The sequence below is a fragment of the Ranitomeya variabilis genome, chromosome 7, assembly GCF_051348905.1.
Source record: "Ranitomeya variabilis isolate aRanVar5 chromosome 7, aRanVar5.hap1, whole genome shotgun sequence".
In the NCBI taxonomy this organism is placed as follows: domain Eukaryota; kingdom Metazoa; phylum Chordata; class Amphibia; order Anura; family Dendrobatidae; genus Ranitomeya; species Ranitomeya variabilis.
In genome coordinates, this window is record NC_135238.1 from 169,508,296 (window position 1) to 169,527,151 (window position 18,856).

Sequence of the window (18,856 nt, forward strand, 5' to 3'; positions counted from 1 at the left end):
GTGAATAAGGGTTGTAACAATTTTTTGTACTCCATTATCAGCTTGTCTAAATTAACTTTTTCAAAAAGTGTCGGATTTAAATCCGAAGAGTGTAAAGGTATATTAACATGTGAAAGATTTATTGTCGAAATCTTTGCGACTATCCCATATATTTGAGTGAGGCTTGTATAAAACCAAGTACTGCCCAACCAAAACAAGCTGGTGCATGGAACTGATTTTTAGTTGTAGAAATTTCTGCAAAAAACCTACTACTTGTGAATTCAGCTTATAAAGAATGTGTGAGTAGGATCAACTCTCCTAAGCCGTCTATATGGAAATACAGGTGACAGAAAGTTGAATAAAATGACATCTTGATATCTGCGATCTGATGTCTTATTTCAGAGAAATGAATGTTTTTTAATGAGCTGTTAGGATCTATGGCTGGACATAAATCTCTAGAATCTGCCTCCAGAGCTTATTTAAAATGCAAGGGGGCATTACCAGTGTAACACATGTAGATCAGGAGAGCAAACTGTCAGTCATTACATTTAAGACTGAATTTAGACATTCTTGAAAAACAATATGTGTATGAACTGTGATGCTCATACTGGCGGTGGTTCTCCAGACTCAACAGCCTCATATTTGCCTATACGGATATTGAGTTTGGAACGATAGACATCCAGCCAATCTGTACAATATTCACTGATATCTAAAATTGGCCTAAGTCAGAGGAGGCACATGTTTACTGACAACTTCGATATCACCCAAAAATCATCCACACATGACATGTATGACTCATCTGCTCTTCCATTGCAGTCTGAATCTATATTCATCTCAGTTGTCAGCATTGTTCTTTTCTCAATTCCACATCACTATGGTGCTTAACAAAACATAACTGTTCAGTTAAGATAGTCCATAAAATATTAGAAGCAAGTTTTTTTATGGTCACACTGCAAAGTCTTATTTAGCCTGTGTCTAACTGTATGTAGACAATTGTGACAACACTCAATGACTCTGTAAACTTTTTTCTAAACTCGGGTGAACCCACCAATGTCAGTGGAAACAGCCAGTAATCTAATTTGCAAAGGGGTCTCCCGACTGGTATCTCCAGTGTTACACCAGATAGACAGGGTGGACAGCAGTGTGAGCAGCCTCTTCTTACCTCAATACCCCTGGTATCTACAGCATTATATAAGATAAAAAGGATGGACAGCAGTGTGAGCACCTTCTTCTCACCTCAGCACTACAAGTATATTAGATCAGAAAGGCCAAGTGGACCAACTTCTTCTTACCCAAGCTTCCCTGGTATTTCCAGCATGAGATCAAATAGACATGGTGGACAGCAGCGTGAGCAGCCACTTCCTACCTCAGAACTCCTGGTATTTCTAGAATTAGATCAGATAGGATGAACACAAGGCCTTGTTTGTTAAGGCTGGCGGAACGCACAAAATAATATTAAGGAAGATATAAGGTGCGTTCGCAGCCCCGGGTCCACCATGCAGAGATGTCACTTGCTGCTCGGTAATGTCAGTATATGGCTGTATAATGTGAACACACAGGTTAGCTTCATCTGGTATGTAAGGAGGCAAACCCTGTTGTGTCACAGGGCCACAATACCACGTCACAGGGCCCCTGGACGAAGCATTTCTGTGCGAAACGCGCGTCGGGTGTGGTGGGTCCCCGGGTTCATCCTCTTGGTAACTATACCTATATATTTGTATTGCACATTTGCGCTAAGTATATACATATAATATGTATTTTTGTTATTTAATTCAGCTCAAATTGTTATCTTTCTGAGTGCACTGTGGATGTTCGTTATGTACACTAGTATTTTATTGCACATTAGCACTTTATTGTATTTAACCATATGATCCACGTGTAGCTCTTTTACAACATATTTATATCTATACTATATTAAGCTATATATTATTTCTGTATTACTGCTGTGTATATACTTATACCGAGGTTGGGCCTGTGTGTGTCCCACTGTTGTTTCTGCACTGGTGGTCACTGCCCTGATTTTATATATTTTTGTGTATGTCTGTCTTTAATAAACATTTGTACATTTCTTTATTAATTTTGGTCTTTGTGTGAAGGTTTTTTTTTTCCTTTGGTATTGTAGTATTACTGTAGGTCAGATAGGGTGAACAGCATGGAGCCACTCCATACAAATCATCCCAACTTCTTCTACTTATATGTATTGCTGTTGTTAATATTCATAAAGAAGCATATGGAAAATTGAAATATAAACCAAACAGAAAATGCTCAAAAGAATGAATATAAGCATTTCTATGTAAAATTGTTTGCTGTTGACATATTCAGAATTTTCATTGTATTTTAACCACTTAAGGTTTCTGGAAACGCCAAGCGGAAAAAAGAAATGACTTGTCCATTCTTCCGACGTTCGGAAGGCACTCTGTACTTTTGAATACAAGTCAATTGGAAAGCAGAAAAGACGCCCAGGTGTCTTTTGGAGCATTTTGCCATAGTTTTTGTTTCAAAACCACTAGACATACATATCTCTATTATTTAGTAGAGTGAAAAAAGTATTTAAATGACAGTAAAAAAGGTCACAAAAACCAAGGGGAAAATCCTTCACAATAACGTCGACAGCCAAAACAGTTGAAAATCCCCTAAAGAAATGACCAAAAAAAATACACAAAAGAAACCAATTTCTTGAAGAGCGTTCTGCTTGGAAAACTTGGCTGGTTTGCCTGAGTTTAAAAGACGTCAAGTGCACATGCAATAATGATGTATTCACACCAAGTGTTTTGGGAGCAAAGACACTCCAACTCACCAATCAAAACTCGTAGTTTTTGAACACTCTATGATTTTTGGAAAATTTCTGCTCTGAAAGTTTTGCAGGAAAAAAAAAATCTCAGTGTGAGCCTACCCTTAGGGCTTATTTAGACGTAAGTGATTTTTCTCATATGCAAAAAATTGGTTCAAGGTTCATCAGCGTTTTTCATCAAAGAGCTTGGTCAGAGTGTCAGTTTTTACCATCAGAGTTTCACCAGTTTTTCTCCAATAAAAGAATCTGATGGAAATCTCAACCTTCTCCTATCAAACAGTTCGTGAAATATGGATAGCACAAGTCCAATTTTTTTCTTGGACCCATAGACTTGCACTGCCGAGTTTGATCTGACACTGTTCAATATCTGCTTTTGTGCAGACCACTTGGTCAGAGGAAAAATTCAGACATGTCAACTACCCCGTAGACTAGCATAGGTATGAGTGCTATCTGTAAAAAAGCACAGCTAGCACAGGTCCAAGAAAAACTGAAGAGTGTCTGCATTAGCTTAGTAGTAACTGGGGATATAATATGTGGTAGTATGTTCCAAAGATGATACATACTAATATAAACCACCAAATTCTAAATGCAGTAAATGCAAAGAAAAACTAGTTACAAAAAGCGAGACCCCAACTGTCGGAGGGTCCAACCCTAAGCACAGGTCCCGGAAATAAGAAGTGTCTATATTGAGCCAGAACACTACAGAACAACTGTGTAGAGGTCGTTCTTGGGTAGTACAGCTCAGCTCTCAGCTGCAAAAGTAGCAAAGTGGATGAGATTTTATCAAATTTCATTGACATGCTGTGGAAAAAATGTTCAGTGGAAAATAACCTTATTTTAATTCATGTTTATTTATTCTGTGGATTTTTGCTGTTCATTTCACATTTTCCATGAGATAAAATGCAGCAAGTCTGCATCAATATCTGATTAAAATCTGCATGATCACAAATTTGTGAATTTGTGAATTTCGGTGTGAATCTTGTGAAAAATGTGCAATTTGTATATGTGAATGTACCCTTAATATAATTGTGGTTTTTGTGTAAATAGTAAAACATACACAAATCCTACATAGTGTAAATGCGGTATATCTTTAGTAAAGGGGTTTCTGGTTTCAGAAAATCCTTGTCTCCAAATGGTGGACCAAAGGAGGATGAGTAAAGTCAGTTCATTTTTTTTTTTTTTAAACTACGCCTGGAGACTGAGGTTTTCTGAAACTGCACTCAGAATAAAGGAAAAATGCTTTTTTTGTGCAAAATGTATAGTATAAAAATTTTTGCGAATTAATGGCTTTCCTCACATAAAGAGTTAATAAAAGTTAATCAGAGCCCTTATTAAATGTTAATGTATCTGGGTAAAATGTATCCCAAAATGATTCTATAAAACAATCCAACTCAACCAGCAATAAATAAGACATCATGTGGTTACGGTGACATAAATATAAAAAGGCTTTCAGAATGCGGAGATTAAATGTAACCTAGATTAGCTGAGTCTTCAAGAGGTAAAAATATGTATTATAATTAAGTACTGTTGAGGCAGGATGTGTGTGTGTATATATACAGTCTTTATTTATGTATATATACTGTATACAGTATATTGGACATTTTCATTTGTATGCTGTATAGATAATGTCACTTGTGTGATTTCTGCGCCTGTGAGTCTCACTCTGCAATGAATGGGTTAAGGGCCACGTACTGTAATCCTAAAATGTGTGGTGAGGAATAAGGAAGGGCTATTACCGCCAGCAGCTAATCTGCATCATGTCCCGCAACAGGTGCATTATATTTAACCACACACAAAACCCTAGGCTTCCTGATATTCCTGTCCGTCTGGCTTCACAAGAACAACATTTTCCTACCAGCAAAAGTATTCGCCCTAAGTACACTGCTAAAGCAGATAGAGGCTCCATAAAAGGCAGAAAGGCAGCAAAGAAAAGAAAAAAAGCACTCTTTGAAAATGATCAAAGTTGGACAACTGTCAGGAACTTCAAGTGTCCTAAATAAGAGGTAGTTATGTAGAAATTGTGGACAAACATGGTCCATAATGACTCGGAAAGTGACAAACAGACTGGAATCTGTATCACTGAGCCAAGTTCATACCATCAGACAAAGGTCAAGCCATTCAGGCTGTCCTATAATATACTGGTGCCTATTGGGGAGAGGCCTATGCGTCGACATATGTATAGGGACAATCTTCAGGAGGGTCGGCAGACTGCTGCCTATTGATTGTGGATGATTTTATTGGTAAACACCTTGCACTACACCCATGACTTGATTTTGAAATGAGCAACATCTAAATGATGTTTTCATGTCTTCTCCATGTGTGTACTTCTTTCATACCGATTATGGATTAATGACAGGCAGAATGACTGTAGAACCAGACTACACAGGGGATGCGAATCATGCCATTGCTCTTTTACTATGGAGTCAGATAGCGTTTCATCATAAATGCTGGAACAAAATAAAAGGAGATTTTCAATCAGGACTATTTAAGAAGTTATTATAGTTTTTTTTAAATTTTAAATGAGAAATATAAATGGCTGCAATGTTGCTTGTAGCTTTCAGATGGCTATAATAATACATTAAAGAATAATGTCCACATAGAGCCATGTGAATGTAATGAGCAAAACAAACATGTGGTTTTCATGGATAAGACGTGCACCCATTATATTCTATGAGGCTGTTTACATGTCTGGGTTTTTCTTGTGGACAGTCGAGATGATTAATCAAAGCTTTTATGCCAGAAAATTGGCATAAAAGCTTTGAAAACTCACAAAATTGTTGCAAAATCGGGGCAGTGCCGTGACAGCCAAATTAATCAGACGTTCCGGCACTTTATACAGGAGAAATGCTACTCTGTCTAGAGTAGCATTTCTACTGCAGCGCACAGAGACTCATGCCACTCAGATGTCCCGAATTTATTAAGTAGCATGCATCTCTTAATGAATTTGGCGCCTTGTGCTTCAGCAAGACTGGCATTGTGGTGAACATGCAACACCCTCGTCTTCATGAATCTCACCCTGTCCTCAAAAAATCACAGAGACATGTCCGATTTTGAGTAGGGTCATCGATCAAAATTACTAATAATAGTCATGGGTTTACCACGACAGAGAGGAGCCAGAAGACCACAACATCTTATTTTTCTCACTACTGCACTGATTAGAAGCACTGCACCTTCATATTAAATGGGGCAGGTTTCTTTCAGCATTGCAGGGGTTAATCTCAGTTGAGAGCTCCTTGAAGCTTTCCTGCATTTAGGCTCAGCTGTTCACAGTTAGCCACTCCAAGCTCCTATATAATTTGGGCCATGGCATGCACTCATTGTCAGAGTAGCTTTTGCTGCATGGCTGGGCGTTGTCTGTTGGTGGTTGTTATTTGAGAAGGTATTTGGTGGATTTATCTGAGACTGTTGCTAGGGTTTGGGTGTGTGCCAATTTGCTTCTTCTCCTACTTTGGTTTTACCCCATCCTGCACTCCCTGATGTATTCCTCTGTTGTTTGTGTGAGTATATTTGTATGATTGTTATTTTCCTTTATCCCTGTGCGTATTACCTTGTTAGTCTGATTGGTGTATTATGGTACACTACTACTCCCCTCTTCCCTTATTGGGGGAAGGGTACAGACTGGGGGCGGATTCAGGAGCTAAGGCAAGGTAAATGTCCTGGCATCTTCACCATCAGAAGTAATCCGGGGAACAGGGCAAGCTAGGCAGCCCCTAGTGTTATTGACATGGAATGAGCCCCTGGTCCAGAGACACCTGACAACAGAGTCCTGACAATAAAGGTCTATATCACTGAATGCAATCAGAGGGCTATTTGTTTTTAACAATGTAATGAGTAGGAGAAGCTTTTCAAGTTTTTTTTTATTTTTCATACTAGAAAGTCACTAATTGTAAAAACTAAAACAGTGGTAAAAATTGGATCAAAAATACACTGATAAAAATTAAACTTTTTTGGGGGGCACCAGAAAAATCATTGGCATCATCAAAGGCCTAAATGGATAATGTATCTGTGACGACATCACATTTATTCTTAGTTATGGCAGACATATATTCCATAGGCCAAGGGACATAAGCTATTGTTCATATGAGTCTGAATGTTGACTCTTGTTATAGATAGAATTGATGTTTGTCGAATTGTTGAATGGCTGCGTTTACCTTTTGTATCAGTTCTTGCAACTTATTGTTCTGCTATCCTTGGGAAACAAAGGCACAAGATAATTGAACAGTTGATGTTTGTTATTATGTTGATTACCCATTGTATCTGTCCATGAAGCTAATTGTTCTGCAAATATTGAAGTGCAAAGTATGCAAGTTATTTGAACACTCAAACTATGAGAGATTACCTCCTCCCACCATCCCCAATCCTGTAAAAAAATGCCAAAATAACAGCTGTGAACTATAAAAAGGAGGATCTGCCTCTGTTTCCACATACTCTAAAGAACAGCAGCCAGGGAACTTTGTCCCCAACTATAGGAATACATATTTGATTTACTGCCCATCACTGAACCCACGGAGACATTTAGAGAATCCAAGTTTGGACAATCAGGTTACCTGGCCACATACCCCAATGGACTCTGTCAGCTTTCTAAGCTTGCCGCTATCTCCTCTCTGTGGGTGCTCGCCACAATAGGGGAGCCAATAGTTGGGGTAGTTGGCCCTGGAACCCTGAAGTTGCAGATGTTCTAATTCTGGGCGTGCCAGCGGAAGGGCAAGACTGTCATTTGCAAAATCTTATATACTTGCTGGGACTGTACTATATATTATTGTCTGTTGGTGGTTCAATAAAGTATTGCTACACTGTGTTACCCTCACCCTGTGTTGTCTGAGTAGTATTCTGCCCATGGGAAAGGAGTATGAGCATTCAGTGGGATGAGCCCTGGTCCATGCAGTCTTTCTAAAGACAGCCAGCCCAACAGATGAGAGCACCCACTGACCCTCGTGTCTCCGAAGTTCTACTTTCTAAGCAGAGTCATTAGTGCAAAGTCTAACTGTAAAAGTCTAGAATGTAATAAATAAGAGATCCAGCTCACCCAAGTTAAAGTAGCCAGCGAATCCTGGGCCAAGATGAAAAAACACTCCTGTTTGGTGGTAGCCATAGGAAAAGGAATGGTTATACAGCTGTTTTTTTATAGATGGATATCCATACATTTTCTAATTTCTAGAACGTACATAGTGCCAATATGAAAATCCATCCTCTCCTTGTTTCCCGAGAACTAAACAAAATCACAGTTAATGATACATTCCCACTTCCACTCATACCCTTTATTATTAGCTTATTGAGGTTTTCTAAACTTGACCTTAGGTGGGGCTTACAATTTGATATGCATCAAGAAGGGTTTTGAGTAGGAAAACATCGATTTTGACATCTGAGGGTTTATTAGAAAATGTTATCATGCCATATGGATTAACTAATGTGCCAGCAGTATTTCAGAACATTATGAATTATATTTTTTCTGATTGCATTGGGAGATTTGTAGTGATTTACCTTGATATTTTCATTTTTTTCTCCTGATTTGGATTCTCACCAGGAACATGTCCGTGCAGTAATTAAAGGTTAATGGAGAACTCTTTGCTAAAAATGAGAAATGTATTTTTTCTGCTCAGGAAATTTAATTTGTGGGTTTTCACTTTATCAGCTGATGAGTTTAACCCCTTGAGGACCAGGGGTATTTCCATTTTTGCATTTCCTTTTTTGCTCCCCTTCTTCCCACGGCCATAATTTTTTTATTTTTCCGTCAATGTGGCCATGTGAGGACTTTTTTTGCGGGACGAGTTGTACTTTTGAATGGCACCATTGATTTTACCATATCATATACTGGAAAATGTGAAAAAATTCCCAATTTTAATGAAATTGCAAAAAAAGTGCAATTCTACAATTGTTTTCTTGGATTTTTTTTTACCGTGTTCACTAAATGTTAAAACTGACCTGCCATTATGATTCTCCAGGTCATTATGAGTGAGTTCATAGACACAAAACATGTCTAAGTTCTTTTTTATTTAAGTGGTGAAAAAAAATTCCAACGTTTGTTAAAAAGAAATATTGCCATTTTCCGAGACCCACAGCGTTTTTGGTATCTGGGGCCGGATGAGGGCTTATTTTTTGCATGCTGATCTGACGTTTTTATTGATATCATTTTGGTGTGCATACAATCTTTTGATCGCCCATTATTGCATTTTATTCAATGTTGCAGCGACCAAATCAACGTAATTCTGGTGTTTCTATTTTTTTCTCGTTACAACGTTTACCGATTGGATTAATTCTTTTTATATATTGATAGATTGGGCGATTTTGAAAGCTGCGATACCAAATATGTGTATATTTGATTTTTTTTTACTGTTTTATTTTGAATGGGGCAAAAGGGGGTGATTTGAACATTTATATTTTTTTATTTTTTAAATATTTTTAAAAACATTTTTATTCCTTTTTACTTGCTTCAATAGTTCCCAAGGGAGACTAGAAGCTGCGATCATCTGATCGCTTGTACTACCTAGAGCAGGCCTGCAGCCCTGCTCTATGTAGCAGATATGCTCACTTGCTATGAGCGCCAACTGCTGTGCGGCACTCATAGCTATCCGGCTATGACAACCACAGGGGTCTCAGGCTGACGCCAGATTGTCATGCCAACCCATCGGCAAGCCGCGGTCATGTGACACGGGTGCCGATGGGAAAAGGTAATGACACGCCTTCTGTGCGTGCATGTTAAATGCCCCTGTCAAACTCTGACAGCGGCATTTAACATGTGAACAGCCACGGGTAGATTGTGATTCCACCCGCGGCTGTTAGGGGCACATGTCAACTGATCAGATCAGCTGTCATGTGCCGGAAGTAGTGTGGGCTCATTACCGGAGCCCGCATCAAACAGGGGGAGGGGTCTGATGTCGGACTCTGTGCCCATCATTGGACTTTAAGATGTGAAGGTGTAAGTCATAACAAATTGGCTTCAACCTAGTGATCTGGAACCATCGCAACGTTTTCTAGGATTCGCCCACATTTATAGGAAATTCATTAGGGGTTTCTCTCAGCTTGCTAAATCTCTTGCTTACCTCATACATAAGGGGGTGAATCTCAAATTCTAGTCATTGGATGCTATTAGGGCTTTTGAGAAATTGAAAGAGTCTGCTGCTGTTTTTATACAACCCGATCTTCAAGAGCCGTTTATTGTGGAGATGAATGCTTCTGAAGTCGGGGTAGGGGCCGCTTTATCTCAGATTTCAAAAACTCTGACCAATTTGTGTCCATGTGCATTTTTTCTCGGGAAATTTTTCATCTGCTGAAAGAAATTATAATGTGAAGAATTGTGAGTTACTCGCTTTTAAATTAGCCTTTGAAGAGTGAAGGCATTTTTGGATGGGGCAGTTGTTCGTTAAGTTACTATAGTCACCGACCATAACAATTTACCTTATATTCAATCAGCCAGACCGCTAACTCCTAGACAGGCCAGATAGTCCTTATTTTTTTCTAAATTCAATATCTCCATCACATTCAGGCCATGGTCCAAGAATGTAAAGGCTGACGCATTGTCAAACAGTCTTAATTCGGTTTCTTCTCCAGAACCTCCATCCTCAATGCCTAAGGGCATTGTGGTCTCTGTGGTATCCATGGAGTTGGAAGCCAAGATCTAGTCCAGTTGTTGGCTTCTTCCACCACTCCAGGATCCAAGTTATTTGTACCTCTGTACCTAAGATTGCGTCTGTTGCAGAAGTTTCATGATTCTATCTTGAGTGGTCATCCTGGAGTCACAGTTACTTGGAAAGCTGTTACTAGACTCTTTTGGTGGCTGTCTTTGAATAGTAATATTAAATATTGTGTATCCGCTTGCGCTAAGGTCTGTCATCATAACCAGCTGACTGGGGAATTGGCTCCATTGGTAATTCCAGAAATACAGTGGACTCAATTGTCCATGGATTTAATCACAGATTTGCCTCTGTCTGGTAAGAAAACTGTTACTTGGGTGTTGGTTGACCGATTCAGTAAACAGACTCATTTTATTCCTCTGTCAAGGTTACCTAATGCAGTGACACTCCCCAGATAGTTTAGTTGTCATGTTGTGATATTGCATGGAATTCCTCTTAACATTGTGTCTGACAAGAAAGTGCAATTTGTCTCCAAATTCTAGAGAGCTTTTTGTAATAGACTGGAGATTGATATATCATTTTCCTCTGCCGACCAGCCTGAAATCAATGGTCAGACAGAAAGGACAAATCAATTTTTGTAACAAATTAAAAGGTGTTTTGCATTTGCCTAGCTAGAGGACTGGTCTTCATTTTTATCTTTTGCTTAGTACGCTTTTAATAGTCAGGTCAGTAAGTCCACTAGAGCCTCGCCTTTTTTTGTAATTATGGTTTTCATCCCCATTTTGGTGAATTTTCTATGATAAGTTCTGAATGTCCTGGAGTGGAGGTCACCATACAGAAACTTAGGGATGTCTGTGGAGAAGGTCAAAAGAATATTGGGGCCACTTAAATTTGCCAAAAAAGGAAGGCTGACAAAAAAAAGGTTCCCCAGGTGCTTTCTTTAAAGTAGGTAATTTTTGTCATCCAAAAATATTAAACTTAAAGTAACTTTGGCGAAGTTGAGTCAGAAGTTTATTGGTTTCTATGATATTCTGGAAGTGGTCAATCCGGTGACTTTTAGGTTAAAGCTTCCTAAATCTTTTCGCATCCCTAACGTCTTCCACAGATCTGTTATAAAGGAGTTTGTCCGTTCGATTTTATTTCACTCATCCCCACCTTCTCCAGTTTATGTTGATGCTAGATTAGCTTGCGAGGTACAGAGAATTGTGAATTCTCAGAAGGTCAAAAATGCCTTCCAGTACCTCATCAATTGGAAGTGATACGGACTGGACGATAGATCCTGGGTTCCAGCCCGATCAGTTAATGCTGATCGTCTGGCCAGGGCCTTCAATTCTAGGTTTCCTGGGAAACCTGGGGGTCCGGTGGCCCCATAGAAGAGGGGCTACTGTTTTGATTCCACCATTCATGATGTCCTAAGAAAGCTGTGAGTGACAGCTTAGTTGTCCAATCTGAGGCAGGGGTGTTCTGTGCAGTCAGTATTGTGAATGACAGTCCAGCTGTCCAATCTGGCCATGCCTGTGGGGTTTCCTCCAGGTGTCACTTGTTCAGTGTGATTACCTGGCTATTTACCTGGCTGGCAATGATCAGAACATTGCCAGTTGTAGACTTTCTCTGTGGTGTGTTTGCTCTGTGTTCTGATTTTCTGATCTTTGTTGCCGGACCTTGGATTTGCCATTTGGCTACTCGTTTAAATTATGCCCTTTTGCCCAGACGCACCCTGACCTTAGTTACCTGACCCAAGACTTTGCCTTTGACTATCCTTTTCTTTTATCCCTTTGTCTTTGACGTACCTTCCTGGCTTTTGAATTCAGACTCCTTAACTTTCCCGCATCACGGCTTGTCCGTGAGAAGTGACTCAGCGTCACAGACCTGTATAAGTGTCAAAACAGTCAGCCCTGCGACTCTTGCTCTCTAGGCCCAGGGCTATACAGCCTTTGTACATAGCTGATTCCAGCATAGGCGAGTCTTCTTTTGTGACAAATTTCATAAGAATGCAACGTTTTAATATTTTACGGTCTCCTCCCAAAAACACACAAATAGCACAGAATGATTTATCACAATAAGTAAATCCACTGAAATATTAAGTTTTCTATATATTAAAAAGGAAAGTGAATGCTTTTATTAAGGAAATATATATTTATATTACCATGCTATATATTGTCATAGCATATGGTACCCAGATTACAGTGCAATACAGTAGCCTAAATAACAATATTACACAGTGTTGTCACCACCAAAAACTGCCAAACTAATATAGTTTACAGAACTTGTGTGGCATTGGCACACAAAGCCAACATAAATGCCATTATGCAGTATTGAAATAATATATACAATGAAAAAATAATAGCTTGATTCATAAAGTAATCTAATAAAAATGCTATACAATAAGTAATAACTCAATACAATTAATATTAAGATCAACAGTGATCACACGGTTAGTGTACCCTAGAGTAGCCAAAATTACTTTTTATTTTTTCTTGACATCTTTTAAAAAAAAACTACAGACAGACAATATTTTTTACTGACACATTGGAAAACCATAGTCTTTAACAATATAAATGATACACATCTACAGTAGTGATGAGCGAATATACTGGTTACTCAATATTTCCTGAGCACACTCGGGGGTTCTCCGAGTATTTTTTAGTGCTTGGAGATTTAGTTTTTATTGCTGCAGCTGAATGATTTACATCTGTTAGCTAGCATAAGTACATGTGGGGATTCCTTAGCAACCAGGCAACCCCCACATGTACTTATGCTGGCTAACAGATGTAAATCCTTCAGCTGCGGCGATAAAAAATAAATCTCCGAGCACTAAAAAATACTCGGAGGACACCCGAGCATGTTTGAGAAATCTCGAGTAACGAACGAGTATATTCGCTCATCACTAGTCTACAGTCCGTTATTCTGACATGAAGATATCAACTGCATTCAGTGTAAAATGATGATAATTACAGTCAAAATAATCTGTATAAGTTTCTTCAGCTTCAAAGAAAATCACAGGCGCCTTCAATTTTTTTTTACGGACAGGGTAAAAGGTGCTCCACTTTTATGGACTGTCCTGGAATTTCTGGACAGTGGCAGCACTGGTTTACCCTTCATCATCAAGCTTGGCTTATTTGTCATGTGTACACTCCTAGGATTGTCCCCCCCAAGCCTCATGCTTACATGTATATTATAGCTCTCTATAAAGCCAGAGTTGTGCAGAGCCGTAACATATACGGAACCTTAAAATATGCAAGCAAGGCTTGCAGAGTTTTTCTTCTAGCAGGCTCCAAAATAGTGACATATTCTATTAACGGCTTTAAAACGTAGCTGTTCTCCTAATAACTCCTTAATGCTATCCATTGGTCCATTAGTTGCCTAAAGCTCTACAGTACGGACTCACAGGAACTCAGTCTGCCTACATAGCTTTCAGTTTTTACTGTGTTTGCAGTCTGCACAGAAACCAGCAGATGGAGCTTTTGTCCTTTTTGAAAAGTATCCAAGCTATCGTTTCAAATCTCTTTCTCAAATGAAAAATCCTTGAAAAAAAATCAAGAAAAAAACTCAACCATGTCTGAAACTGTGTAAAGTGATGAGCGACACATAGCAATTGTTAAGACCGAACAGCTGAGGCATTTTAATGCATCAGCACAATAGCAGCAAATGCACAAGTGGGAAACATATAATTTTATTTATGCCAAAGTGTCTGAGATTTTTCTGCAATAAAAATAAATTCAAAAGTTCAATAAATTCAGCATTTTTCAATGACAGCCCAAAAACTCCCTAAAAACAAAGTTTAAAAAAAAGTTACACACCTTTATAAATGTTTAACCGAACATATTTATACAGTGTATTTAGAGATGCTAAATACTCAGAATTAATCACATTGTACACTCTAAAACATATACTACTGACTACCTCCTGTACAAAATGTGCTTTTATTGTTTGTGTTGTACCTAGGCCACAGCCAGAATAAGTCTATTTAGAAGCTGTTCATTAGATTTTATGGCAATTTTATGGCAATTAAATAAATACTGCATTTATTTAAATTTAATTTGTCACCAAGTTTTTGTTACCTAATCTGAGAGCTGCAGGATATAGAGACAGACGCCCTAATTCGAGAGGACTAGAAAACCTGCTGCCTTTTAGTCCTCCATATTCACCAGTTCTGCATATACACACTGTAGACAGAAAGCTGCCAATCAGTGGTATGGGCGAGATTATACAAAGCTCAGCAGTGATTTTGTCAAAAAAACAACAAGAAGCCCAGTAAGGCTACTTTCACACATCAGTTTTTTGCCGTTAGGCTGAATCCAGCGAATTTTGAAAAAAACGGATCCGTTGCAAATTGTGAAAAACTGATGCAACGGATCCGTTTTTTTACCTGATCCTACTAGCTGATCCAGGGGAGAGAGAGAGAGCCCAGAATGGAAAACGCATGCTTAGTTTAAAAAAACGGAATCCGTCGTCGGATTCCATCATTTTATGAATTCGGCGCCATAGGGTTCCATTATAGCAAATGACGGACGGCGACTTAACATGTTGATGCAGAGGAAGACAAGAACTCAATGAGTTAGATTCTATTTGCCTCTTAGTGGGAAACTAATTCCTTCCTGACTCCCCAATCAGACTAGTTCTCTGGATCCATCTCGCATCTACCAAAAAGTTGCTCAGAACTTTTAATATTGTGAAATAGTGGGGAAAATAAGTATCTAATACATTGCCGATTTAGCAAGTTTTCCCACCTATAAAGAATAGAGAGGTCTGTAATTTTTTTCATAGGTACACTTCAATTGTGAGAGACAGAATATAAAAAAAAATCCCAAAAATCACATTGCTTGATCCGAAAAGCGCGTCGGAGTGCGCACGCCCTAGCGACCAGGTGGACCTTAACCCCTCTGTGACCTTTGACGTACTATCCCGTCGAGGTGACCTGGGCCTATCTGACCCTTGACGGGATAGTACGTCATAGCCGATCGGCCGCGCTCACGGGGGGAGCGCGGCCGATCGCGGCCGGGTGTCAGCTGCATATCGCAGCTGACATCCGGCACTATGTGCCAGGAGCGGTCACGGACCGCCCCCGGCACATTAACCCCCGGCACACCGCGATCAAACATGATCGCGATGTGCCGGCGATGCAGGGAAGCATCGCGCAGGGAGAGGGCTCCCTGCGGGCTTCCCTGAGCCCCCCGCAGCAACGCGATGTGATCGCGTTGCTGCGAGGGTCTTACCTCCCTCCCTGCCTGCTCCAGACCCGGATCCAAGATGGCCGCGGATCCGGGTCCTGCAGGGAGGGAGGTGGCTTCACAGAAGCCTGCTCAGAGCAGGCACTGTGAAGCAGCCTGCACTTCAATCAGATCGATGATCTGTCAGAGTGCTATGCAAACTGGCAGATCACCGATCTGTATTGTCCCCCCCTGGGGCAAAGTAAAAAAGTAAAAAAAAAAAATTCCAAATGTGTAAAAAAAAATAAAAATAAATATTCCAAAATAATGAAAAAAAAAAAAATATATTATTCCCATAAATACATTTCTTTACCTAAATATAAAAAAAACAAAACAATAAAAGTACACATATATAGTATCGCCGCGTCCGTAACGACCCGACCTATAAAACTGGCCCACTCGTTAACCCCTTCAGTAAACACCGTAAGAAAAAAAAAAAAAAAACGAGGCAAAAAACAACGCTTTATTATCATACCGCCGAACAAAAAGTGGAATAACACGCGATCAAAAAGACAGATATAAATAACCATGGTACCGCTGAAAGCGTCATCTTGTCCCGCAAATAACGAGCCACCATACAGCATCATCAGCAGAAAAATAAAAAAGTTATAGTCCTGAGAATAAAGCGATGCAAAAATAATTATTTTTTCCATAAAATAGTTTTTATCGTATAAAAGCGCCAAAACATAAAAAAAATAATATAAATGAGATATCGCTGTAATCGTACTGACCCGAAGAATAAAACTGCTTTATCAATTTTACCAAACGCGGAACGGTATAAACGCCTCCCCCAAAAGAAATTCATGAATAGCTGGTTTTTGGTCATTCTGCCTCACAAAAATCGGAATAAAAAGCGATCAAAAAATGTGACGTGCCCAAAAATGTTACAAATAAAAACGTCAACTCGTCCCGCAAAAAACAAGACCTCACATGACTCTGTGGACCAAAATATGGAACATTTATAGCTCTCAAAATGTGGTAACGCAAAAAATATTTTTTGCAATAAAAAGCGTCTTTCAGTGTGTGACGGCTGCCAATCATAAAAATCCGCTAAAAACCCGCTATAAAAGTAAATCAAACCCCCCTTCATCACCCCCTTAGTTAGGGAAAAATAAAAAAAAAGTATTTATTTCCATTTTCCCATTAGGGCTAGGGTTAGGGCTAGGGTTGGGGCTAGGGTTAAGGCTACAGTTAGGGTTGGGGCTAAAGTTAGGGTTAGGGTTGGGGCTAAAGTTACGGTTAGGGTTTAGATTACATTTACGGTTGGGAATAGGGTTGGGATTAGGGTTAGGGGTGTGTCAGGGTTAGAGGTGTGGTTAGGGTTACTGTTGGGATTAGGGTTAGGGGTGTGTTTGGATTAGGGTTTCAGTTATAATTGGGGGGTTTCCACTGTTTCGGCACATCAGGGGCTCTCCAAACGCGACATGGCGTCCGATCTCAATTCCAGCCAATTCTGCGTTGAAAAAGTAAAACAGTGCTCCTTCCCTTCCGAGCTCTCCCGTGTGCCCAAACAGGGGTTTACCCCAACATATGGGGTATCAGCGTACTCAGGACAAATAGAACAACAACCTTTGGGGTCCAATTTCTCCTGTTACCCCTAGGAAAATACAAAACTGGGGGCTAAAAAATAATTTTTGTGGGAAAAAAAAGGATTTTTTATTTTCACGGCTCTGCGTTATAAACTGTAGTGAAACACTTGGGGGTTCAAAGTTCTTACAACACATCTAGATAAGTTCCTTGGGGGGTCTAGTTTCCAAAATGGGGTCACTTGTGCGGGGCTTCTACTGTTTAGGTACATTAGGGGCTCTGCAAACGCAATGTGACGCCTGCAGACCATTCCATCTAAGTCTGCATTCCAAATGGCGCTCCTTCCCTTCCGAGCCCTCCCATGCATCCAAACGGTGGTTCCCCCCACATATGGGGTATCAGCGCACTCAGGACAAATTGGACAACAACTTTTAGGGTCCAATTTCTCCTGTTACCCTCGGGAAAATACAAAACTGGGGGCTGAAAAATAATTTTTGTGGGAAAAAATTTTTGTTTTATTTTTACGGCTCTGCATTATAAACTTCTGTGAAGCCCTTGGTGGGTCAAAGCGCTCACCACACATCTAGATAAGTTCCTTAGGGGGTCTACTTTCCAACATGGTGTCACTTGTGGGGGATTTCTACTGTTTAAGTACATTAGGGGCTCTGCAAACGCAATGTGACGCCTGCAGACCATTCCATCTAAGTCTGCATTCCAAATGGCGCTCCTTCACTTCCGAGCCCTTCCATGCGTCCAAACGGTGGTTTCCCCCCACATATTGGGTATCAGCGCACTCAGGACAAATTGGACAACAACTTTTAGGGTCCAATTTCTCCTGTTACCCTCGGGAAAATACAAAACTGGGGGCTGAAAAATAATTTTTGTGGGAAAAAATTTTTGTTTTATTTTTACGGCTCTGCATTATAAACTTCTGTGAAGCCCTTGGTGGGTCAAAGCGCTCACCACACATCTAGATAAGTTCCTTAGGGGGTCTACTTTCCAACATGGTGTCACTTGTGGGGGATTTCTACTGTTTAAGTACATTAGGGGCTCTGCAAACGCAATGTGACGCCTGCAGACCATTCCATCTAAGTCTGCATTCCAAATGGCGCTCCTTCACTTCCGAGCCCTTCCATGCGTCCAAACGGTGGTTTCCCCCCACATATGGGGTATCAGCGCACTCAGGACAAATTGGACAACAACTTTTGGGGTCCAATTTCTCTTGTTACCCTCGGAAAAATACAAAACTGGGGGCTGAAAAATAATTTTTGTGGGAAAAAATTTTTGTTTTATTTTTACGGCTCTGCATTATAAACTTCTGTGAAGCCCTTGGTGGGTCAAAGCGCTCATCACACATCTAGATAAGTTCCTTAGGGGGTCTACTTTCCAACATGGTGTCACTTGTGGGGGGTTTCTACTGTTTAGGTACATTAGGGGCTCTGCAAACGCAATGTGACGCCTGCAGACCATTCCATCTAAGTCTGCATTCCAAATGGCGCTCCTTCCTTTCCGAGCCCTCCCATGCGCCCAAACAGTGGTTCTCCCCACATATGGTATATCATCGCATTCAGGACAACTTGGACAACAGATTTTGGGGTCCAATTTCTCCTGCTACCCTCGGGAAAATACAAAACTGGGGGCTAAAAAAATAATTTCCAAAATGGTGTCACTTGTGGGGGGTTTCAATGTTTAGGCACATCAGGGGCTCCCCAAACGCAACATGGCGTCCCATCTCAATTCCAGTCAATTTTGCATTGAAAAGTCAAACGGTGCTACTT